Below are 25,933 nucleotides of genomic sequence, written 5' to 3' on the forward strand. Positions count from 1 at the left end.
GCCCCTCAGGCGTTATCAAAATCACACCTGCTTCTGCGTGATGTTCATTAGAGGAGCCGTCCGTGAACAACTTTCATGAGGGAGTCTAGTTTTGAGGCTCAGGCTCTTCAGGTTCTTCTGGCTGTTCGCTATCTGGAAGCCCAGTGAATTCTGCAATGAAGTCAGCTAGGGCTTGCCCTTTTATTGCTACTCATGGAAAGTAAGAGATATTGAACTGCCCAAGTTCGACCGCCCATTTCAATAATCTGCCTGCAGCTTCTGGCTTCTACAGAACTTGCCGTAGAGGCTGGTCGGTCAAAACCGTGATCGAGTGAGTTTGAAAGTAGGGCCGCAGCTTCCTGGAGGCTAAGATTAAGCAATAGGCTAATTTTTCAATAGGTGGATATCGCAGCTCCGCTCCAATTAGCCTCTTTCTTACATAATAAGCAACCTTCTGCACGCCTTCTTCTTCCCTTACTAAGATAGCACTGGCAGCATATTCTGTGATCGCCAGGTAGATGAACAAAGTTTCTTTATCAACCGATTTTGATAGGATCGGTGGTTGCAACATGTGAGCCTTCAATGCTTGAAAAGCCTGCTCGCACTCCTCTGTCCATTCGAATTTCTTGTTGCCTCTGAGTAGATTAAAAAATGGGACGCATTTGTCTGTCGATTTGGAAATAAATCTACTGAGAGCAGCAATTCTACCAGTCAAGCTTTGAACATCCTTGATCTTTGCTGGCAATTTCATATCGACCAGGCCTTGATCTTCTCGGGATTGGCCTCGATTCCTTGTGAGTTTACTATGAATCCCAAGAACTCCCCTGATCCTACTCCGAAGGAGCATTTGAGGGGATTCAGCTTCATCTGATATTTGTTCAAGACGTTGAAGCATTCGTGCAAGTCCCCTATATGCCCTTATGGCTTCTTTGACTTAACCAGCATGTCGTCGACATATACCTCCATGTTTATGCCAATTAGCTCCTTAAACATGTGGTTGACCAGTCGCTGGTAAGTCACACCAGCGTTTTTCAAACCGAAGGGCATTACTTTGTAACAGTAAAGCCCTGTGTCAGTCCAAAAGCTAGTGTGATCCTCATCAGGAGGATGCATACTAATCTGATTATACCCGGAGTATGCATCCATGAATGAGAGAATCTCATGCCCTGCAGTGGCATCGACCAGTTGGTCGATCCTAGGGAGTGGGAAACATTCTTTTGGGCAGGCTTTATTAAGGTCTGTGAAATCCACGCATGTTCGACATTTGCCATTTGGCTTGGGAACTAGCACGGGATTAGAGACCCATGATGGATAAAACGCTACCCCTGATGAATCCATTCTCCTTCAGCTTCTTAACTTCTTCTTTTAGGGCCTTTGATCTATCTTTGTCGAGCAGCCTCCTTTTCTGTTGTACCGGTGGAAAACTTTTGTCTATATTCAGGACATGGCTAATGACTACAGGGTCTATTCTGACCATGTCTTTGTGTGACCAGGCAAAGACTTCTTGGTTTTCCTTCAAAAATTCCACCAGTGCTTATTTTGTTGTTGTCTCTAAGTTTTTACCGACTTTCACAACCCTGGTCGAATTTTCTTCATCGAGTTGGACCTCTTCAAGGTCCTCGATGGGTCCTATCCCTTCATAAAAATCCCCAAAGCAAGGATTTAAATCTCTGTCCTCACTTTGGGTAACACCCTATTTGGTGACATCATCACCTGATTGGGCTTGTACATGAGCAGCCATTTGCAACTCTTTTCCGGCAACTTCCCTCGATTTGCCTTAGTTATCGAGGCATTGTAGCACTCCATCGCTTCCTGCTGATTTCCCAACACGCATCCTATCCCTGCGTCGGTTGGGAATTTCATGGCCAGGTGCCATATCGAGGTAATGACTCGTAGGTCGACCAAAATTGGCCTTCCAATTACAGCATTATATGCTGAAGGACAATCAACTACTATGAAAGTAGTGAGTAATGTCCTGTTAGCAGGTGCAGCACCCGCTGTAACTGGAAGCCTAATCGACCAAGTTGGGGCGAGCCCTTTGCCAGAAAAACCATAGATGGTTTGGTTGCATGGCTCCAAATCTTTAACAGACAACTTCATTCTTTACAACGAGGACTTGTATAGGATGTTGACCGAGCTTCTTGTATCAACCAACACCCTCTTAACCATCATGTTGGCAATTTGAACGTCAACGACCAACGGATCAAAGTGTGGGAATTGTACGTGTTGGGCATCGTCCTCAGAGAAGGTTATTAGTTCCTCCTTTGTTCGAGCCTTCTTTGGTGCTCGATCCTCTATACTCATCATCTCGATGTCCTGATCGTGGCGTAGGGTTCGAGCGTATCGTTCCCTTGCCTTCCCATTATCCTCTACAAGGTGTGGGCCACCACAGATGGTGAGTAATGTGCCTGCCACATGAGCTAGCTGTAAAGGTGGCAAGCATTGGCGTGCAGGCGCCTGCTCGTTGCCACCTTGAGCCTCTCGTTGAGACCCTCCTGCAGCTCACACATATCTCCTTAGATGTCCCTGTCTGATCAGGAACTCAATTTTGTCCTTCAACTGGTTGCATTCATTAGTGGCATGCTTGTAGTCATTGTGAAAACAACAGAACTTCGTTGTATCTCTCTTAGAGATATCCTTCCTTATAGGCACGGGTCACTTATAAGGCACGTTAGAGCTGGTTGCCTGAAAGACTTTCGCTCAACTTTCGACAAGGGCCGTGTAGTTGGTGAATCTCGGCTCATATCAATTGCCTTTGGGACGTTTATTGTCAGATGCTGACGGCTCATTGCTCGCCCATTTTCCACCATTTCCGCCATTTCCATTCCCGTTGCCCTTGCCGTTGCCATTGGGTTTCTCCACCCCGTTGGCGGCCTTGGCGGGTTCTTCCTTTGGCCCTTTGTCCTTCGTGGGTGATTTCCCCTCATTGGCTATCGCGTCTTCGAGCTTGATATATTGATCAGCTTGATCCAAAAACTCCTGGGTACTATTTACCCCATTCTTCCTTAGGCTACTCCATAGGGGAGAATGGCGTTTAACCCCAGCAGTTAGGGCCATCATTTTGCCTTTATCACCCACTGTCTTGGCTCCAGCCGCTGCTCGCATAAAGCGCTGGACGTACTCCTTCAAGGGTTCTCCCTCTTTCTGGCGTATCTCGACCAGCTGGTTGGCCTCAGTGAGGTGTACGCGACCCGCATAGAATTGTCTGTAAAATTCCTTCACGAACATCTCCCAGGATACTATACTAGGAGAAGGGAACTTAAAGAACCACTCCTGGGCAGTGTTAGATAGTGTCGCATGGAATATCCTACAGCGGGCATCTTCTGACACTTTCTGTATATCCATCTGTATCTCAAATTTGTTTACATGAGATACTGGGTCTCCGTACCCATCAAAGTTCGGCAGTACTGGCATTTTGAATTTGCTGGGGGTTTCTGCCACAGCAATCCTTTGTACAAATGGAGTACCCCTCCTCTGATCGTACTCTATGTGGGATGTTCGACTCCCAACTAGTTGTTGCACTGTCTGGTTTAGAGCATCAATCTGAGCCTGAATCGCTTCTAGGATTGCTGGGGCGACTGGCGCCAGAGGAGCGTACTCATCATGCCTCTCACGACGGTCATTGAGTACGTCCCTCAATTTATCATCCCTGCACTTCTGCTCGCTAACTCCTAGCCGATCAAAGACATTATGCTGCCTAGGTTGCCCCCAGCGTTATGGCTTGCTGGCCTATTTTCTCTAGGTGGGGGGCTTTTGTCTCTACCTCTTTCCTCATTCCTCTGACCATCATTTCCTCTATCATAATCAACTTAATTATAGTCATGGCCATCCCTAAACTGTGGCCGACGACGGCGTGACTGGTTGTTCATGCTATTTCCTCCTCGGGCTGATATTTCCCGAGCGTCAGGGGGAGGCCTGCGCTGGTCGTTCGGTCCCCGTGCATTATTATGCCGTGGGGGGATCCTGACTGCAGAGTTTGACTCGTTGTTCCTTTTGTTAGCAGAAGGACGCTACCCCCTGCTCGACGGATTCGGCTCTTCGCCCCCTGGGCGTCTAGGGCTACGGGGCGGCTGCCCGGCCCTATTCTACCTCTGGTGCTGGGGATTGCCTCGACCAACTTGAGACGGAGGCTGCTGCTCAGGATCCTGAATTGGGACATCATCTTGAGCCACAGGTGGCTTGCTGGCTGGAGTGGAGGACTTAGGTTGGGAGCTCGCTGCGGTGGCTCACTCGGTGGCTGGTCCGGTTGAGAAGCCAGCATAGCCTATCCTCGAGCCAACTGAATGGCTGCTTCAAGAGCGGCCATGGCATCCCTCTGTCGACGGTCCATGTCCGCCTGCCGCTCATTCAATTCCTAGCGCTGACGTTCAATTTCTCTCTGCTGCATCGCCATTGTCTCCACTGCATTCTCCTGATTGGCCCTCCGATTGGCTAACTCATCCTGCAACACCCCCAGTGTTGCTCTCAGCGTTTCCGAATCCAACTCTTCTTCTTCAAACTCTAAGTGTGGCTCATTCTCCGCCACATTTGGAGGAGGAGGTTGTGATGATGCAGCGCCAGCGGCTGGTCCAGCTTTCTTAGATGTCTTTGCCATTAGATTTTCTTACAGCTTCTTAATCAAGCTCTCAATGAAAGCACCAGAATGTTGACCCTCAATTTGGCCAATGACATGGGGTCAGAAATGAGATAATAATCAAGAGTGTAATCTAATGGTAAAGAATAGACACAGATAATTTATAGTGGTTCAGCCCCAAAGAATGGTAATGACCTACGTCCACTTAGTGTTATTATTAATATTGAATTCCAATGCCATGATCAAAGAACTAGGGTTCTTGAGTTTCACAAACCTTGGGAGAGTTACAACAAGACGATGGATAATCGCACTATATGCTCTTTCTTAGTATTCAGAAAAAAGATTCAAAAGACCAAAAGTCCCTTCCTTGAGCTCTCTCATGCATATTTATAGGCTCAAGGGGGGTTACATGGGCCAATGGGCCTTAATTATCCTTAATATCCGTGTATCAAGGCAATAAAGAAGAAATAATCAATGTAGTTATTATAAGATTACAATCCTTTAAGGAAATAAACAGAAGCATACGACCAGCCTAGTCGCATCTAATCGTGAGGTTTGACGAAGAAACGGGTAGTTGGTTGATAATCGAACAGCACCTCCTTATCTTGACTCTGCCACGTGTCAACCATGTATGAGAAATTCTTGCCACATCATCAGCAGCCATTTTTGGGTAAACAAGGTTAAACTTATAAAATCCATAACTATTGCTATGAGTTTCCAACTAAGTCCCGACTTGAACCAAAATCCACAATAACTAACATACTACTAACTACTACTACTATCTAACTAGGCTAAGTAAACATTCTGGGACTCTACAATTCTCCCCTACTACAAAGAATTTCGTCCCTGAAATTTACTTACCAAACAATTTCGGATACTGGGCTAACATGTCCTCCTCCAACTCCCACGTTGCCTCCCGTTCAGAACTATTACTCCATAGGACCTTGACTATTGGAATACTCTTAGACTGTAATTCCTTCATCCCTCTATCTAGGATGCTAACCGGTCGTTCCTCGTAACTCAAGTCTTTCTGAAGTGCTATCGTATCATACTTGAGGACGTGAGATGGGTCTGGCACATATCTACGCAACATCGAGATGTGGAACACATTATGGCTATCGCTAAAGCTGGTGGTAGGGCTAATCTATATGCAACTGCTCCCATTTTGTCTAATATCTCAAAAGGACCTATAAACCTGGGACTAAGCTTGTCTTTCTTCCCAAGCCGCTTCACACCTTTCACAGGAGATATCTTTAAGAATACTTGATCTCCGACTTTGGATTCCACATCACGTTGCTTGGCATCCGCATAACTTTTCTGACGGCTCTGAGTAGCGAGCATGTAACGACCCAAATTTCCTAATAAGGTTTAGGACCTTGATTAGGAGGCCGGGAGGGCCATAATTGATTTATTGTGCTATTATATGATTATATGCATGATTATGTGGGTCATATTATTATATGGTGATAAAGGCATGCATGGGGTTATATACTCTGTTGTGAGGGTATTTTGGTAATTTGGCTCATTGAGAGTGTAATTGCATACTTGTGTGTATATTGGTAGGCTAATGTTGAGACCACATTATTATGTGGGTATGTTTGCAGCGGGGATTTATACCCGGCTCGGGGTGAGCCTGGGGATATATCTGGGAATTTGGAGAATATATTGGGGACGATTTGATATTGAGAAATATAATTGGTGATTAGTTGGGTAGTGGAAAGTAAGCGGTAAATACTAAAGACACTAAAGAAATTAGCGGGAATTGGGAGTAATGACCAAAATGCCCCTAAGATGACTTAAGGTTTAGTTATTATTGGGAGGGCAAGGTGGTCATTTGGCTTATTAAAGGGTAGGTTATATTCTGCTTTATAATCTTAGTGGAAGTTGTAGATAAACTCAGAAGCTTAAGGAAAAGAAAAGAAGAAGGAAAGAAAGAAAAACAGGACTCTTAGAGTTATCTTTTTCTCTCATTCGGCTGGGTCATCTCTTCACCATTCTTTGTGAGTTTTGGAGCTGGAAATCCAGAGTAAGCTCAGGATGGAGCTTAGGGCTAAGGACCTTGGTGAAGCTAGAAGAACCAGCAGGGGTTAGCCAGTCAATTGAGGTAAGTTTTAAGGTTTCCTGATGTGTTTTTCTGGGTTTTAATGAGATGGTTTCTAAGTTTGAGTTTTGGATGGAATAAAGGGATATGAACCTGAGGAGTTGAAGGGCTTGGGACTGGTTGGATGCTAGGGACAACTTAAGGTTGAAATCCTCCATAGAAGGTAACAAGTTCTGGCTTTGATGTTCTAAGTATCTGAATTTCTAGTTGAATCTTTCAGTTCTTGGGTTCAATGATTGTTTTTCTAGTTTGATGATGCATGTGGTTAAGTCTTGTGTTATTGAGTTGTATGGGGTGAGATATAGGTGATGGTAGACTCAATTTGGTGTGTAATTGAGGGTTGGAAGGGTTCCAAGGGGTTTTGGTTCGAGGAAAGTCGAAGAGGGGAAAACAGAGTGTTGTTGGTCTGTGACTAGTGTTGTAGCGCTAGCCTTTGGGCGCTATAGCACTAGGCTAGGGCTTCCTGGGCGTTCTGGTTCTGTTTGTAGCGCTATAGCGCCCCCTTAGAGCGCTGTAGCGCTACCCTGTCTCCATAAAGGGGTTTTTGAGTTTTTCCTTAGGGTTTTTGCCCGGAGGCTCGGGGTTTGATTCCACCACCCCGTTTGGTGGAATTAGGGCTTCTCGGGGGCTCGGGATTGGTCCCGAGGCTAGGTTTTGGATTTGAAGTTTGGTGGTGATTCTTATCTATGGCTGTGACTAGGTACGCGCTAAGGTTCAGACGGGATCATGCTTGAGGATTAATTGAACAAGCTAGCGAGATCCAAAGGTAAGAAAGCTGCACCTGATTATGTGGTTAGGTTGGGACTAATTGTTCCCTATGTTTGTATGCATTGTTATGTGAATGTGATTGACCATGTGAACATGATGGGACTAAGAGCTCCCTATATTTGTATATCATGTCATGAGGTGGTATTATGCCATGGGACATGCGATAACCGGCCTAAGGGTGTCGGAATCAATATTTGCGCACAGGGCGCGGCTCGGCCACTGGTAGCTGAGGCAGCTTATTTATCACTGAGCTCGGTTAAGCTGGCCAGAGTAAGTGAGTATTACACTGGGGGCGGCCTAAGTGAGTCGAAGACAGTGGGTTAAATAGAGGGTGATGAGGACACCAAGACTAAAGATCCAAGTCAAGTTCCAGTTGGTCCGGTGACGAGGGCACGAGCCAAGAGATTCAAAGAAGAACTTAACAGCCTAGTCCACAGAGTCCTAAAACAAGAGGAGACCGTGGTCAACACTGGAGGAGAACAAAGACTTGTCCTACTCATCAAAGTAGACTTAGTTTAGGAGCTTGATGAGTCTTATCGTATTTTGTCATCTTGTATTTTTTATTTTCATCACGTTTTTTATTTAGTCTTTGTTTATTTTGTGAAAAGTCAAACACTTGACTTGTGTGAGTCCAATAGTCTTTTTTTTGTAATTTTCGGTTTTCATTAGGAAGACAAAGGGCTTGTCTTTGATGTAATTTTTCGGTTTTCATTAGGAAGACAAAGGGGCTTGTCTTGATGTAATTTTCGGGTTTTCATTAGGAAGACAAAGGGGCTTGTCTTTGATGTAATTTTCGGCTATATTAGGCCTTGTAAACGTTTGGGAAAGGCAGATCATGATGAAATGAAATTTGTGAGTTTTTCTTCTTGAGTTCTTGAAGAAACTATTAGAACTTATCAAGGGGTTCCTTGTGGCGTTCAACCTGACTTATCAAACGGATTCCCATCCCCGTTTGTGGCGTCTTCCTCATACCAAGGTTCGTGCTTGGCTAAGCATTGGGTCGTGGTTCTTCATTCCAATTTCGTGTGTTCTTGGTGGCTGCCATGTTTGGTGTCGGGTTTCACCACAATCGTTGGTGTGGTTCGTATCAGAGGGTGTGACCTAAGGGCGCCGACCCTGAGTATTACTTGATGGATGTGATAAACTGTTGATTATGAGCGTGAATATTGTGTTATGGATATGATTTGTTGACTGTTTGGATGATAAATTGTTAGTCTGTTGAGTGTTATCACTGATTGGATAAATGCTATGAATTGTTGAATTCCTGGTTATGCATTGTGGAATATTTTATTATTGATGTTGGTCTTACTATGATATCATGCTTTCTTGCTGGGCCTCGGCTCACGGGTGCTTCGTGGTGCAGGTAAAGGCAAGGGTATGCTGAATCAACCATGAGTTGGAGAGCTCTGGGGGTGAGGTGTACATTGTCAGCTGCTCGGCCGCCACGGTCGGGGAATTGTACAGGGACGGAAATCTAAAATGTGTATTTTGCCATTAGAGTGGCTTGAATTATTTATAACTTTTGAGATTTGCTGTAATTGAATCATCTAAACCCTGTTTTGAGTTTCTCTGTATTAAACTATCATTTTTAATGAAAAATAGCCTGTTTGTGACCAAAATCTTTTGTTCCTAATCTGTTGATGACGTTGGACTCACATTTTGTTTAAATGACTTGATTAGTAAGTCTTGCACTATTTTTAAACACACAGTGTAACGGTCTTGGTTATCCAGGGCGTTACAACTTGGTATCAAAGCCATCTGGGTTTATGGGTTCCTTAAGATTAGCTGGACATGTACACTCGCCGCTAAAGACAAGCTCAACTCAAGGGTTTGTAGTGGAATACATGAAATTGTATGCTTAAGTGCTTGAATGAAATATGAGTGTATTAATTGGTATGATTAATAGGGAGCATGAGATATTGATAGGGCGTGGCCCTTGACTGCTGTGTGAGGATATTAAGGCATGCTGATTAGTATTGCTTTCGCATGTGGATGAATATATGGATAATGATGATATATGGATTGCAGGTTATTATATGTTTAAATTGAACTTATATGCTATACCTTTTTATCGGTATGGAAGGCATAATAGGTATGAATGCATCTAGTGATAAAGGAATTTGATAATTTATGCATAACACGGGTGTTTGATATGCTTTATGTGTGTTTGATTGTTATGGTTATTTGGATTTGCCCTTGGGATGGTTTTGGGTATAAACATCAAGGCTGAGAGGTTTAGTCGGTGAAGACAGATTAACTCAGGGTGTATGTGCTGAGAATGGTTAATTGGACTCAATTTTGGGTTTTGGTAAGGATAGAAGATGACAGTTGGGGTTGGAATCCTCCACCTACCCCTGAGATTCGCAGCAGCTGTTTGCTAGTATTTGAGTCAGGTTGTGAGGTCTGATGGAAGGTCTTGGACGTGTTATCCTCTAGTTTCGAGGAAGGTTTGGGTTTGATCAGGAATTGATTAGTGAATGGGTGTGGCTAATCCAGTTCTTAGTAATATGAGAAGGATAAATTGGGACAAAGTAGCCGTATTAGGCATTTGTGGCAAAAGGATGTCGAAAGTGGTAAGATAGCGGTAGTATATATTGTCGAGTTTGGTGGGTTGATCGATCCACTTTGGGTTATGGTACAAATGGATGTAGCCAGAGATGATAAGTCATTTGTGAGTTAAACTATGAGATGGTTGTCTGTGCTTGGGCAGTAGAGAGAGGGCCTCATTATCTAAGATGTAAGGGACACAGGTGATGATATTTTCGGTTGTGGAAATTTAGTAAGTGTGACTACTCAATGATCGGAAGAATGGGAACCTTTGGTGGTTTTATGGCTCCTGGTCTGGACAGGAAGGGGGTTCGGTTTACAGGTTGGCCATCAAGGCAAGGAAGACTGGAATATTTTACTCATTTAGAGCCCAAGGTTAGTTCCTCGGAAGTGACCAGTGGATTGGATAGCTTTTGCTCTGGTTAGGAAAAAAGAGCTGGAAGGACTTGGTGTTGTGTGTCTATTAGGAAGGATTCATATGAGTATTTGTTGAGGAAAGTTAATGTGTTACATAAGGGACAACCCTGGACAGTCATAAGCATCTCTTGAAATATATTGATTAGACTGAATGGAAATTAAATTAGTTAGTAAGGATGCAGGTGAGTATGCTAGAAGCTTTTGGGTACAGTTCGAAACTTGGGTATGGAAGAATTTGGTATCAGGGACGCTATGAGGAATGATATTAGGTTGGCTTAAGGAATTATTGAGTCACCTGAAAAAGTATGCGACTTATAAGTGAATTAGGCATAATATTGTGTCGTGGGACTCGTGGATATTGCCTGCTAGGGATGAAGAGTTTAAATGCCTCATTACAAGACAGGACGATGTCTTCAGGAGTTGATCATTGATCTGGTTATTACCAGATAAGGATCAAGGAAAGAGACATCTCAAGAATTATTACTTGTACCAAGTGGGGTGTGATGCAGTAATAGTAAGGATTCCTAATCATTTTGTATTTCAACGGTGTGGATAAGTCCGACAAGAAGAGAATAGAGAAATGACATGGATGGGTTGCATTCAGGTTCACTAACGACGAGTTGAATTACTCCCCAGCTAGAAGTGGAACGTGCACGACTACTATACTGGTGATATCACGACCGAAGCAGCAGGGTCAGAGGTAAGGTTTCAAAGGGTATTAACTTCATTCTTCAAAGGTATTCAAGGTTAAGCTACATGAAGGGAAGAGATCAAGTACGAAGAGATCTGATCAGAAGCACACTAAGACCGATGAGTATAGCAGCTACTACTTGAAGTATCCTCGAAGACAGTTACAATGTAAGGATTTTGAATATGAAGAGTTGATCAAGTATGGGGAACAGTGATGGGTTGTAAGAAAGGAGCAGTAACTCTTGAGTTTAAAAGGGGAAATCCTTGCAGTGGTTAGCATCTGTACCTGGAACGGGAGATCTATAGCAGGGGAATGATTAGAACCTTAGCTAGTGTGATGGACACTACTTGAGTTGTATCAGTAGGACAAGACAGACTGGATTAGTTTGTGAGTTTCCAGATAAGTTTCCAAGAAATTTGTCAAGAAGTTCGTCTACGTAAAGAGATGGAATGGTGATAAGATTGGTGTCAATGATGGAATCAGATCTAAGACATTGTATTGAACGGTTTTAACAAGGCTGTGAGAATTAAAGTCTCAATTGTTGAATAGGATAATATTCCTCAGGAAGGATCTTTGATTTGGTTATTACCAGCTAGAGATCAGGAATAATTAAGGGTCTTTGATCTGGTTATTACCAGCTAGAGATCAGGGACAATTAGGGATCTTTGATCTGGTTATTACCAGCTGGAGATCAGGGAAGAGGATAGGCGGGAGATTGCTATGATATTAGATAAGGGCACTGAGGATGCTGAGTCATGTGTTGAGGGTTTGGTCAATGCCAAATTGTTTTTTTGAATTGGGTAAAAAGAGTATTCAAAGATTATCTGAGTTAGACTTGTGATTATCTCGATCAACGACATAGTGATGTATTCTGGTTGGAACTTTGTCAAGGTTAAAGAATGCCTTGGAAGTAAGAGTTTCCTTAGGCAAGCATGGTGGTACATGTATTTGGGTTGAGCTCTACGTCTTTTTACAGATTAGAATCAATTGCTGAGTTGCTATGACACTCCAAGATAGGAGGAAGTGATGGTTTATACATGATGTTGGGTAAAGGATCCGACTAGAACTAGAGTGGAGTTTCTAGTAGGCTTAATAGCCAGTTGATACTTGGAATTATTATCTTATGAAGGATCAAGAAAGACAGTTAAGGAAATCCCAGATGAAAGGAATTAAAGGCAAGTCTTAATTGAGTTAGCTAAGGATTTTACAGTGTTATGTATAAGTTTGTCGTGATATAAGGATCAAATATGGACTCTGATGGGCACCGAAATTACATGGAAATTCTGGATGAATCTCATACTAATCTCTTGGTCTTTTCATCCAGACATCAGGAAAAAGGTACCATAATTTGAAGGTTTTGTATTGGAGGCCTAGGTGGAGAGGAATATAATGAATGAGGAACAAAACTCTTAACCTGATAACAGATCGTGATAGGTATCATAGCCTTTGAGTATGTTATAATGGGAATAAGAAAATATCGTGATAGGTATCACAGGGAGGCTACCAAGACGGTTGGGTCATTATGGACCAGCATCTGGGGAGAACTTGCTTTTATCAATAAGGATAATTTATACAGCTGACCAGTATAAATGACTTGATTAGCAAGTCTTGCACTATTTTTAAACACACAGTGTAACGGTCTTGGTTATCCAGGGCGTTACAGAGCATACGCTTTCTAATCAGCGCTACTGCATCCTGAGCTTCTCTAACAGCTTCGGGTCCAAGAAGTTTCCTTTCTCCTACCTCATCCCAATGTAACGGTGATCAACACCTTCTTCCATAAAGTAGCTCGTAGGGTGCCATCCCAATCGTTGACTGGTAGCTATTGTTGTAGGAGAATTCTATCAGCGGTAAATACTTACTCCATGATCCTCCGAAATCAAGAACACAAGTGCGCAACATATCTTCTAAAATCTGTATGGTACGCTCAGACTGACCGTCTGTCTGAGGATGAAATGTTGTACTAAGACTTAACTTGGTACCCATGGCTTGCTACAAGCTTCCCCAAAATCTCGATGTAAACACCGATCCTCTATCGGATACTATTGTCTTAGGAATTCCATGCAGTCTTAATATTTCTTGAACCTAAATGTCTGCATACTGATCTGCTATATACGTAGTCTTAACAGTCAGGAAATGAGCTGATTTGGTTAGTCTATCTATTACTACCCAAGCTGAGTCGTGCTGCTTAGTTTTTCATGGCAAACCTGTCACGAAATCCATGGCTATGTCATCCCATTTCCATTCTGGAATACTAAGTGGTTGCAATAAGCCTGCAGGCCGCTGATGTTCCACTTTCACTTGCTAGCATACTAAGCATTTATACACATACTCTGGGTGAACCCTGGGTGAACTGAGTATGGGGTATTGTGCGCTTCTTCTAAAATCCTCATCTTAATCTCTTGATCATTTGGCACGCATACCCGATCCTTATCTCTCAAGAACCCCTGTCCTAATATCGAGAAATCTGTGGCCTTGCCTTCTTTAACTGCATCCATATGTGCTACTAATGTGTCATCATGCCCTTGCTCGATCTGTATATCTTCTAACAGACTTGACTGGATGGACAAGTTACCCAGTTTACCAATGACTATTTCTATTCCGGCATTGATAAGCTCCTGCTGTAGCGGCTTTTCTATTCCAACGAACACTGCTAGAATTCCATAATTTTTCCTACTTAGCGCATCAGCAACTACGTTTGCCTTTCCCGGGTGGTATAGGATTTCACAGTCATAATCCTTCACTAATTCTAACCACCTGCGCTGCCTCATGTTAAGCTCCTTTTGTGTGAAGAAATACTTTAAGCTTTTGTGGTCCGTATAAATCTCACACCGTTCTCCATAAAGATAATGGTGCCAGATTTTCAATGCAAAGACCACCGCTGCCAACTCCATATCGTGCGTTGGATAGCATTGCTCGTATTCCTTCAGCTGCCTTGAGGCGTAGGCTATTACCTTATCATTTTGCATCAACACACAACCCAACCCTTGCTTCGACACATCGCAGTAGACTACAAACCTGTCGTTGGGTGTCGGTACACAAAGTACTGGTGCTAAGCATAGCTTATCCTTAAGCAACTGGAAGCTCTCTTCACACTTATCAGTCCAGTTGAATCTTTGCTGCTTCCGGGTCAGGTTGGTAAGCAGAGTGGCTATATTAGAAAAACCTTCTACAAACCTCCGATAATAACTTGCTAGTCCCAGAAAACTTCTCTCCTCTGACGCATTCTTAGGTCTTGGCCAATCCTTCACAGCCATCACCTTAGATGGGTCTACAACAACTCCTTCCTTGGATACTATGTGGTCGAGGAACGCTACTTGCGAAAGCCAAAATTTACACTTCTTGAACTTAGCGTAAAGTTGATGCTCCTTCAGTCGCAACATGGTCATCCTTAAATATTCCTCGTGCTCAGCTTCATCCTTTGAGTACACCAAGATATCGTCGATAAACACTACAACGAATTTGTCCAAATAATCCTTGAAGACCCTATTCATTAAATCCATAAATGCGGCTGGAGCGTTGGTAAGACCGAAAGACATAATTAGAAACTCGTAATGCCCATAACGAGTTCTAAAGGCTGTCTTAGGAATATCCTCTTCCCGTACCTTGAGCTGATGATACCCGGATCGTAGATCGATCTTTGAAAAGACGGTTGCTCCTCAGAATTGATCAAACAAGTCATCAATCCGGGGTAGCGAGTACTTATTCTTAATTGTTACCTTATTCAGCTCGCGGTAATCTATACACATCTGCATACTTCCGTCCTTCTTCCTCACAAATAGAATCGTTGCTCCCCATGGCGAATGGCTCGGTCCAATGACACCCATGTCTAAGAGTTCTTGTAGCTGCGTCTTTAACTCCTTGAGTTTGGTAGGTGCCATCCGATATGGTGCCTTGGAGATAGGCTCGGTGCCCGGTACTAGTTCAATTGTGAAGTCAATTTCCCGAGTCGGTGGCAACCCTGGTAAGTCGTCAGGAAATGCTTCTGGGAATTCTTTTACAATGCGGACATCTCCAACTTTTAGTGGTGTTTCCTTTACCACATATGTGATGCTGGCTAAGAATGCGTGACATCCTTTTTCTATCATCTTCTAAGCTTTGAGAGATGAAATAAGCGGTGTGCGTAGTCTTGAAACTTTTCCCATATAGCATAGTCTCTGACCGTCAGAAGTCTCGAACGTCACTTCCTTGTGTTTACAGTCGATGGTTGCGCCATGCCTTGCTAGCCAATCCATTCCCAATATCATGTCAAAGTCTTTGATCTCTAGTTCTATCAGGTCTCCTAGTTCTACGTCCTCAATTTTGATCGGTACGCATCGTACTATCCGTGATGATAGGATTATTTCACCCGAAGGCAATTATGTCACAAACCTATTTCTAAATCTTTCACAAGGTATGTCTAATTTCACTATCATTCCTAACGAGAAATACAAGTGAGTGGCTCCCGAATCAAATAATACTGAACATACATTATTGAGGATAGGAATCTGACCCGTGACCAATTTATTGTTAGCGTCAGCTTCTCCCTGGGTTAAGGCAAAGACTCTGGCAAGAACCATCTTATTGTCTCTTTTCTCTTCTGGTTTGAGTTGGGGACATTCTTTCTTCCGATTTCCTTCCTGACCACAATTGTAGCATCCCTTAGTGTTTGCATGACACTCACCAGGATGTTTCTTTTGGAACTTAGCACATTGCGGGTATTCTACATAACTCGACTTATTGCCTCCATTGTTTGTTCGTGCTCTTTTATCATTGTCGAACTGCTTGTTGTCAGGTGCCTTCTTTTCTGACCATTATTGTTGCTAGGCTGATGGTTGTTGTGGTTGTTGTTTCGACCGTTCTGAGGTTGACTCTGCTGCTTAGGCTCAGGCTTACTGGCCTCTTCCTTACTAACATTTGCCTAAAGCCTTTCTACTTCTATCGTCGTTTCTAGAACATCGGCATACATAGTATTTCCCAGGTTTTCTAGTTTAACCCCTAGCTCAATCTTTGGTCTAAGTCCTCTAACGAACTTGGTAACCCTCAGAAAATCAGTTGGAACCAACTATGGTGCAAACTTGGCTAATCGGTCGAACTACCGAGCATACTCTGCTACCGTCAAGTTTCCCTGCTTCAGACTGGTGAATTTTTCAACCCTGTTCAACCCTTGTAGCAATGACTACCAAGTTGTAGTACTTCTTGTGGAACAGCTTCACAAATATGGTCCATGTCATGGTGGCAACGTCATGAGTCTACTGAACTATGTCCCACCATATTCTAGCATCCTTCTTAAGCAGAGACGAGACGCAGGATATGCGGTATGCGTTGTTGAGATTCATGTGCGCTAGGATCGGCTCTACATTTATGAGACATTCTTCCGCCTTGAAGGGGTCTGTTGTCCCTTCAAAGTTTGGAGCGTGTTGCTTATGAAACTGCTCATAGATTGGCTCCATGTGATGAGCCGGGCAGGGCGCATAGTTTTCCATTGGCCATCCCCCATACGGACCTACTTGATGGGGTGTTAAAGCCATTTGCTGAGGCTGTGGTTGCGGCGGCGGCGGTGCACTTCTGTTAGCAGCAGTAGTGGTAGCACGCGCTCCCCTTCTATGAACTGGAGGGGCTTCATTATTCTCAGGAGCGACGTTGGAGGCATTGGCATTGGTGCGTGCAGACCTTCTGAGCGACATCTTCAGCAGAGTTCTAACAGTCGAGAAAAACATATTAGAGCTTACTCTAATAGGCTCTAAAACAAAACTTAGGCTAAGCAAACATAACTCGGACCTATTAATTATGATTTCTTATGAAAAATTATATATAAGCCTTCTTTATAATTAGGGTGTGTTTCTATACTTAGAAAAAAATAAGTCATGTTTATTATTTTCTAAGTCTGTTTCTAATCATCCTATATGACTTAATTCTTAGGCTCGAAACTCATCGTTGTTCCAAAGTTAACCATATTGTGGGAGGGTTGGGATCAGTAAAATAGTTCCCACTACTATGGCCCCATATCTCTCAATATAGAACTCGGTCCATTGATTTGTATCTACCCTCACCGAACTTGGTCATTATTTATTATGATTGTAAAAAAATCAAACTCAGACATGTCATTCAAAACAATGATATTTATTTGGAAAAAAGTTTTCATTAAGTACAATCATAAATGCAAAGATAATAAATAAAATAAATAAAGAAACTAATCTAATCTAAAAATTAGGATCTTCTACATCTGACCCTTCATCTAACATATCATCATCTATCTCCTCATAATCATCATTATTGTGAGCCTCAAAATTTCCACTAGGAAGATTAGTAAAGATTCTATTTTTTTGCTCATTTGAGAATTGGAATTCCATCTTAGAGGTAAACCTAAGTATGAGAAAATAATATCTCATAGCTACTGGTAATTCATCTTCATCATCTATAGTCTCCCATATTTCTTCTAAAGCTGCAATTACAATAGGATAATCTTTAAAAAGTCTAATCACTAATCACTAAAACATATTGCTCCGTTGCTATCATCATGATTTGTTTAGTTGTTTGGAGGTGACCTATCTCATGGTGGAATAAGAGTAATCTCCGAGTGATTCTTTCTAGCACACCTACTGTATTTCTTGGCTCTCTAATTCTTTTCAAGGCCTTAATGTCTCGGATATCCTCATATGTTAAGGCTCCATCCATTCTTAACTGAAAACATAAGGCTAAACACATAAACATAATAACTATAACATAAACACTTACCTTGGCAGTTAGATTCGGAGCTTGAGCATGTGTATCAAGGAGAACTTCATGCAAATGTACCGTTGCTCTGATACCAACTATAATGACTCAACTATTTCTAAGACCTTGGACCATTAAAAACTACTAGACTTAGCTCCTACTTTTGGAGAAAAACATAAGAAATAATCATAACTTTATTAAAACTCTAAAATAATTATTGTATCAATAACATAAAATTATAAATTAAAATTAAATATGGCATGGGTACCCATTGTTTGTAAAACATAACTTTAAATCAATTGTTCAAAAACTAAATGCGGAATTACAAAAGAAACATAATTCAAAAGACTAAATAAACATCATCCTCGATCGACACGTAGTCCATTCATCCTTAACACACAAGCCAAGCTACCAAGAATCCTTCCGCCTCCATAATCACTTTCCTGCATCACACTAAAACTAAAGGAGTGAGCCTAATGCCCAGCAAGGAAAATCTACTAACAACATACATCATAAATCAAAAGCATAAGACTATATCATAACCACATACTATAAAACATATATCACAACTTTAACCCATGATCATGGTAATCTTGGGGTTTGCTATCTAAGCAACTATAAGCCCCAAGCAACATAAAAACATTGGGGTTTGCTAGCTAAGCAACTATAAGCCTCAAGCGACATAAAAGCATTGAGGTTTGCTAGCTAAGCAACTATAAGCCTCAAGGACTACAAGACATATTCATAAATATAATAACATAAACTTATTATAACATAAACATATCGTAACATATAAACATATAAAATCTATCATATTTTCCTTACCAAAATCCGGGATCTTTGGAAACAAGAACAAGATTTAGAAACTCCTATAAACCAACAGTAGAAAAGGGTGAGAATCTTTAAGAATAAAGATGAATATGGGAACTAAACCATCAAGAAGAAACTTACCAAGAAAGACCTTAAGTTTCAAGAACTTATATACCTAATCAAGAATCAATAACAAGAGTTAGGATCTGAATAAAAGAAACTAAAGAAAACTAAAGAATTATATAGAACTGAACTTAAGGAATAAGAATACCTTGAATGACCTTATGAATTGGTCTAAACCCCAATACCGAAATCACACTTTTTCTCACTTCCCAAGTGTTTATAAAAGCTTAGAATAATAAAGCTTTAACCCAAAACCCAAGTGTATCTCTCTATAGTAACACTAGCACCTTGGAGGCTCTGATCAAATGCTTGAAGAATGAAGAAAATGGCTGAGCACTAAATCCTATTTATAGAGTTCAAGGAGTGAAACTAACCCCTTTTAATTTGAATAAATAAATGATTTTAAAATGAAAAAGATTTGAATTTTCGTTCAACTGATGCCCATAACTCGGTCAAAATCGTTCAAAAGCAGGTCTAAGTGGTTAAGGGTATTTTTAAAATTCAAAAAGTCAAACTTTCAAAAATATACTCATGGAGTCGATATATCGCCCACCCTAGGCGATATATCGCCTCCCCCAGTATTCTCGAGGCTTGTTCGATCGTTCGTGCAAAGTCGACGTGTTTTTCGTATCTTCCGTTAGGCGATATATCGGCCCCTATGCTGCGATATATCGACATACGTAGATATATCAAACACGTATTTTCACTTTTTCATCATAGTTTGAATTGGATTAACAACTTTGACTGAGTCATAATACGATCCTAACAGTTGCTGGAAGGTTCTAGAGCTTCCAGATCTTTCTTTTATTAAAACTATTCATCAAAATATTTAATTCCTTAATAATCATGATTATGACAAGTGTCATGCTCTTAATGGCTCTATCTAAACCTTAGGTTATAATAAATAATATATCTAGGACCAGCAATATTAATCAAACCTTATGTTATACTTATTATTCTTAAACTATAGGTTAAACTTATAAAATCCATAACTGTTACTATGAGTTTCCAACTAAGTCCCGACTTGAACCAAAATCCACGATAACTATAGGTTAAACTACTACTACTACTACACTTGGTGGGGGTGAAATTACTACTACACTTGGTGGGGGTGAAATTTCTTGGGGTTTCAAGAAACAAACCTGTATATCTCATTCCAATATGGAAGCAAAGTTTATAGGTCTAGCTGCTACCGGAAAAGAAGTCGAATGGTTAAGGGATCTATTGATTGAGATACCCCTAATCAAAGAGAATGTATCCACTATATCAATATATTGTGATAGCTAATCAACATTGGCTAGAGCATACAGGAAAGTGTATAATGGGAAGTCTAGAGATATTAGTCTAAGACATGGATATGTAAGAGAATTGATGCAAAGATGAGTCATCTCAATATCCTATGTGAGAACAAGTGATAACTTGGCGGATCCTTTCACTAAGCCACTAACGAAAGATTTAGTGGCTACATCATCTCAAGGGATGAGACTTAAACTCCCTAAAGAGATTCACGATTGATGGTAACCTATCTTAACACTAGTTATTTAATTAGTGTTAGGTTCAATAGGTAATAACAAGTCAATCAAGTGAATATTAGTTGTACTCAAAACAAGTCCCATCTAAGATGTTGAGTACTTGTGAGTTACCAAATTGAGGGTTAAAACCGAGAGGTTTTTTTAATAGAATTCAGTCTTGTGAAGACAAGTATTTTCGGTAACAAAATACTGTAAGAGTTCTACCTATATGGACCTAGGGGTGGTGCCGCCTCTCATGAAAATTGGGAGTATTCTCAAGAACGTCCATGAATGGAAAGTGCACATGGCCATTAATGGTGCAAAGTGAGACATAGAAGTCTCAAGTGAACATGGCAAAGGTGTGTGTGTTATCACCGATTTATTATCATGTAAAGATGGTTCAATGCCTAGTGCAACCAAACTTTCAACAAATTTTGTGATAATTACACTATAGTAAAGTTCAAGTTGAGAAACACTTTATTTTATGCACCAATGCAATGACTTCTATAAGAGAGAGTTATTATTTAATCAAGTGGGGGATATGTTATATTTTAAAATATAATGATGATTGAATAAATAAGTGTTGCAATAGATTACTATTTAATCTAGTGGGGGAATGCTATATTTTATAATCTAATGTAATGTTATATTATTTTATAATATAATGTTTTAGATTAAATAAATGTGAAAAAGAGTGTCACATATTGTAACATATAAAAGAGAGTTACAATTTTTAGATACATGTGAATATCCAAATATGTAACATATTTGGTATTACAAATTTGTAACTTCTAAATATTATCTATTATTGTGTAGATTTGTTGTTACACAATATTGAGATGAATTTCTTAAATTCATATGTGAAATGGCTTTTAGAGATATGATTTTAACCCCAATAATGTGTTTTGGGGGTTACAAAATCAATTGGGACTGGATTGGAACCGTTTGGAAAAATAACACATTTTTGTGTGCTGAAATTGGTCAGTGGCCGCGACCAGGGATGTTGGTGGCCACGGCCTAGGGGGTTACCAAATTTCAGTTTTTTCCAACTCTTTTGAACGGCTCCAAAAACACAAATAACTCTCAAATCTCATTTTTAATTCCATAAACATCCAATTAATTATTGGTAACAACCATGGGGGTTGGTGAAATTTAAAATTCAAATGGTGTCTCTAAACTCTATAAATAGGAGCATATTGCTCACTTGTATGACACAATTTTTCTATCCATTAGAGCACTTGGCTAGAAAACACCTAGAGGTTTGATAATTCCAAAAAGCAATTTCCAAATCTGTGAGCGACCCATCAGTGCTTGAGTTAGGGGGAAATAAGCTTTTGGACAAAGGTTTCAAAACTTGTTCAAGTTGGTGATCCCCAACACTCTTCACTTTGGTAGTGTGAGTGAGATTTGTTTGTTCTTTGATTCTTGTTCTTTTCTTTGATTCTATTGCTTTTCAACTTCATATTCTTCTTCTCTATTTACTTGTATTTTTTGTTTAGAGTTGTAATATTTTCTTTTCTTTTGTTACAAACACTTTTGCTTTATTTGTATCCTTTTGTTTAGAGTTGTATTTCTCCATTCTCTTCTTCTAATTCATCTCTTGTTTATTTGTATTTTCAGTCATAGAGTTGTAACATTATTTAATCAATCTTATTTATTTGTATTATTTTGTCTAGAGTTGTAACTATTCTTACCATTTCTATTGATACAACATATATTTTCCTAACATTGACAACACATTCTACTTTTTGCATGCACACTCTAATGTATGAAGAGTTGGGCACCTTTACTATTCATGAACAACGGTGTGGTTGAGCGTAATGCCTACAGTTGCAGGTTGGTACTGTCACGTTAGACGGTGCAGTGGCCAAGTACATCGTACCGTACCTTGAGGAATATCCAAGATTTGACTAGTGTCGTATCACCATACTTCTACCATCTTTAGGTACACATGGCCTATTCACTCAAAATATTCCTACCTAAATCTCACTCAATTGTCAAGAGGGTCTCTTTCTTGTGGAGGGCCCTTTCTCGCAAGGCTTCTCCTCGCGTTGTTTATTCTTGTGCAAGGCTTAGCATGTAAGATCTCTCTCATCTCATCTAGTGAGAACTCTCGCAATCTTTGGGTGAACCATGTGGTTCTCGTAAGATGGAAAAAGATCATCCAGTGCAAGCCACTTGTTATAGTTAATTATAGTCCCAAAAATTTCATGATTTTTTATAGTTATCTAATTACAAACTTTAATCCTCTTATATATGTCCACTATCTAAAGTCTTGTTCTTTAAATAAACGATTTCATTCTATTTTTTAATACGACCCATTAGATTTGGAATCAATGGCTAGGATTTAATTTCACTTATATTATTTTTGTAAGTTTTTTTTTTACTGGTGTCATCCGGTTACTTCCCTCCAATCAATCAAAAAATTTGACACTCAAAACCCTTATTCACACGCCTACTTCAAACCTTCTCCTATACCCATTTATCTTCTTCTAAAAGAAACCTTGAACATTTACCAATTTCTCTTTCATTAACTTTCAAGACCCACGAAGTGCCTCTTCTTCATCAACTGGAAGTAACAAGGACAAGCTTCCCGTTGACTTCATCAAGGTATAATCTCTAATCCGAGCTCTTTTTTTTTTGGTTGAATGAGTTTGTTTATGTATATATTATTTGGTCTATATACATTTTTGAAATGTTCTTGCATGGAGCTCCCCTCTTGTGGTTGGGTCGATCAAGTTTTGTTTTTATCTTAAAAAAATATCAAAACTGTATTTTCTAGTTGTGGTCGGTCAAGTTTTTTTTTTTTTAAAAAAATAGACCTTTGTGTTTGTGTTTTTGGGGTCGATCAAGTTTTTTTTAAAAAAAAAAATTGGAAGGTCTGTATTTCTGTTGTTGGGGTCGATCAAGTTTTTTTTTAAAAAAAAAAAATCACAGCCATTTGATTTACCCTTTTTTTTGCACTGATTCAATCTACTCGAAAAGAGCTATCACTTTTTCTTATTCTCTTTGTAAGATAAAAATTGGTCTTAGACTTCTCTGCCTAATGCTAATTTGGTGGTAATGTTTTTATTAATAATATATGATTTAGTTGATTCCATAAGCTTAAGTTTTCCTATTTATTTTTGGTTCATTATTGATTTTTTTTATACTACAATACTTTTTTTTAAACCCAAATGATACTAGCTACATGAATCTTGTTTATTTGAGTGTTGCAGGGAGGGTTTTCAAAGATTTGAGAGGCAATTATAGCACTTGTTGTTTGCGTTAAGGTAGTTTTTTATCCAATTTTTTCATTGTAAATATGTAAAATTTTCTCTGTTTTGTGTATTGGTTGATGCCATTATTTGCAATCCATATTTGCATAGCATGTTGAATCGCAAGCATAATGAAATTCTATACTATTGGTTTGTATGACAGGCATGGCCTTTTTTTTTTCAATTCTTTTCTTCAAAATGGTGTGCAAATGTTGATGAAATTTCTCATTTGAGTACATATTGAGTTAATTGAACACAAGAAACTAGTAAGTACATATTCACAAGTTGACCCAATATTGACACTATTAACACTATTGGGGACATATTCAAAAGTTCAGTCTTATACTGTACATATAATGCTTCAATAGTTAATAACTGAAAAATATTTGGGGACTTTTCATTACTGCATTTTACAACAATGGGTGTATGACAATGTCATGATCTTCCAATAGATTATGTCAAGATTTGATTTTATGTGGCTTGAATGAAAACTACACCCATAATTGATAAAGTATCTTAATAATGTTCCTTGAGGCTAATTAGCTTATATATATAGTCAAGTACTAGCTTGTTGTATGTTTTTTTTTAAAGAGAATATATGAATAACAAAATGCATAAGAATCCCAGAAATGCATGGGAATTGCAAATTGTTGTCTTTCACTATGCATATAACAATATTTAAACACTACGCATTTGAGCAATGCAAATTTTAATAAAATAGGCTACAATTGGTATGAGAAACAACTATAGTCTTTGCTGATTTAGTTATATATATAGCTTATTTTTTCATGAAAGCATTTCTTGATTGCGATGATCAATTCAATATTTATATTCACTGCAGAAATTTACCATGACTTTTTCTATATGTTAGGTAGTGTTGTACCCTAATTTTAGCCCGAGTTCATTCACTCAGCTTGGGTACAGCTGGCGAATAAATATACAGAGAAATATCCAAGGGAATGGTATCTGCTTATTATCCACGTAGGCCCCTCGACTTGCACAGTGGTCATACGAGCTAGGGACGCGGAGGTTGAGAAGCGCGAGCTCAGAATATTCAAACAACTGTCAAAGTACGAGCTTGGACGGTATATCCAGTTCGTGGCGATCCTAGTATATTTCATACTGAAGGATCCCTGGAGATTCAGAATCCCATTATACGGTTATTTATGACCAGGCTGCCATATTTATTGTCCGAGATAATAGGAACCTATTTATTATATTATCAATTCATATCCCAATATAAATGGGAATTGTTTGTATTAAATGTAATAAATATGTATATGCGTGATGACTCACGCGGTTACCCAAACCTGTCCATGGAATTTCTCTATAAATACTGGGAATATTGGACAGGAAATGGGACCATTATTTTGTAATACTGAAACTCTGCCAAAATAGAGAGAGAAACAACAATAATATAGACTCGTGGACTAGGTGGATTTTAACCACTGAACCACGTAAAAGATTTGTGTTCTTGTGAATTCATTTCATTGTTTATTACGATTTATTACTAAGCACTAATCCACCTAATTATTTCTTAATACATTCTGGCGAAAAACCGCGTCAACATGTAGTACTTCATGTATCTTAATGCATGAACATTTAGCAAGTAATAAATTAAACTAAAAGGCCCTATATATATCAAAATTTTGATGATGTCCAAAGATATTAAATTAATAGCTATAGATATAGATATATTAATTTCATGGAATATAATGTATAGGTTTTAGGAATATTATGTGTATGAATGCACATGTACATATTATTTAAAAATGATATATTTATGTGTGGTTTTCCTAAAATTAGAAATGAAAATCATTAAATACAACTTGCATATTCTTGCATGTAAAATTTGCTCTGGTTTTTGTCTTCGTTGATGCCACTATTTGCAATATGTCCTCATTTTAATATGAAGGGATTTAGATGTTGCCTATCTTTTAAGTAGCCTTCAATGTGCTTATGTTTAATATGCAATTATTTGCTCCTAATCTGTTTATGTAATGATGAGTGTTCACATTATTTTAATTAATGGTTTAATTAGACTATATCCACTTTACTTTGAATACTAGTTCCACATTTTGGTTGTATTATTAGATGTCTTCAGACAACAACATGAATCCACCAGAGACAGTCAAAGTTGAATGTAGTGATTCAATGGTGCAGAATGATATCCCCAACAAAAGTGCCAAGGGGCGTGGGTGGGGTCAGCCTCGTCGATACAGTCTTGATATTAGCGGGCTTGTTGGGGGTTTTATGCCCTAATTAAAACTCAATTTATTTGTAATCTCATTTTATTAGCAATAAAATAATAGAAATCATTTTTTGATGTGGTCAATCATTTTGCTCACATGTTTTATTTTCATGATTATTTGTTTAATATAAACTTCTATTAAATCCCGAGCATATAGAAAATTGTACTTATAGTGACGTAATCACAATGGAATATAAATATGATTATAT

The 25,933-nt window shown here is 39.6% G+C and overlaps 1 long non-coding RNA gene across 1 annotated transcript; it reads left to right on the plus strand.

The window, feature by feature from the left end:
- The first annotated feature begins 22,342 nt into the window (after positions 1-22,342).
- Positions 22,343-24,936, plus strand: LOC133784002 (uncharacterized). Its single transcript, XR_009871066.1, has 3 exons — positions 22,343-22,826; positions 23,435-23,488; positions 24,345-24,936. It is a non-coding gene; the product is annotated as an uncharacterized LOC133784002 (long non-coding RNA).
- The last annotated feature ends 997 nt before the right edge of the window (positions 24,937-25,933 follow it).

Source organism: Humulus lupulus, chromosome 6 (assembly GCF_963169125.1).
Source record: "Humulus lupulus chromosome 6, drHumLupu1.1, whole genome shotgun sequence".
NCBI classification, from domain to species: Eukaryota; Viridiplantae; Streptophyta; class Magnoliopsida; order Rosales; family Cannabaceae; genus Humulus; species Humulus lupulus.